Here is a 976-nt window from a genome sequence, read left to right on the forward strand (position 1 = left end):
GCCCCCCCCCCCGGGGACGCGGCTGGAAAGCGCTCACGGCCGCTGCCGTGCTTTGTGCCGATGCCGCCGGGCTCCCCAACCGCTTCCCGTCTGCCGTCGCACGGATCCGGGCGTAACGCGAGCGGCATCTCCCCGCGGAGGGTCATGTTGTTGTCTCCGGCGCTTGGCCGGCACGGCTCGGGGAAGCTGACGTCGCTGCCGACGAGCCAGGCTGTGACCAGGGCAGGAGCGGGCAGCCCTGCCCGCGCCGGCCTCTCGCCGGGCAACGGCACTTCTGCGGAGCGGCTCCGGTAAAACCCAGCTGCTGGCGGGGTGCGCTCGGCGGGATGCGGCCCTCCGCGGCGGGAGGCTGCGTTCAGGGCTGGCACGCGTGTTTTGCCCAGAGGCTTTGGATGGATTTTTGGGGAGAGGTCCTGGCCTGGGCAGGCTGCAGCTCCGGCCGTGAGGCTGGAGGGGCGGCGGGTGCCGAGAGGCCGGGTGCCACAGCCGCGGGGCAGAGGAGCTGGTTTTTAGGCAAATTGGAGGGAGGACCCATCCCGCCAAGGATCCTGCGCTTCCCAGCCGAGCTTACGGAGGTGGCGGGTGCTCCGTGTCCCCCAAAAGCCAGGTGGCCGGTGGCCACGGTGTGCCGGGCGCTCCCGGCCCGGAACGGCTGTCGAGCGCAGCGCGGCGCCTGGCCCGTCGCGGCGGGGGGTGTCAGGGTGCGCTACGGGGCGAGGAGCCGAGGAGCAACCTCCCCATTTGGGTGATTTTTGGTGGGGGGCCCCGGGCGGCCCCCGCCTCTGCTCAGGTCTGCTCCCAGCGGGGCCCCCGCCGGGAGGATTACCGGGGTGGCAGCGCTACGGGGCGAGGAGCCGAGGAGCAACCTCCCCATTTGGGTGATTTTTGGTGGGGGGCCCCGGGCGGCCCCCGCCTCTGCTCAGGTCTGCTCCCAGCGGGGCCCCCGCCGGGAGGATTACCGGGGTGGCACCGGGGA

At 72.8% G+C, this 976-nt stretch overlaps 1 protein-coding gene across 1 annotated transcript in view; it reads left to right on the forward strand.

The window, feature by feature from the left end:
* Positions 1 to 266: 266 nt before the first annotated feature.
* LOC103908492 (nuclear mitotic apparatus protein 1) overlaps positions 267 to 976 on the forward strand; it is a 21563-nt gene continuing 20853 nt past the window's right edge. Inside the window, 1 exon segment of the mRNA XM_009290877.2 lies at positions 267 to 290. The gene's annotated coding sequence lies outside the window, so the exon portion shown is untranslated.

Source organism: Aptenodytes forsteri, unplaced genomic scaffold (assembly GCF_000699145.1).
Source record: "Aptenodytes forsteri isolate BGI_AS27 unplaced genomic scaffold, ASM69914v1 Scaffold254, whole genome shotgun sequence".
NCBI classification, from domain to species: Eukaryota; Metazoa; Chordata; class Aves; order Sphenisciformes; family Spheniscidae; genus Aptenodytes; species Aptenodytes forsteri.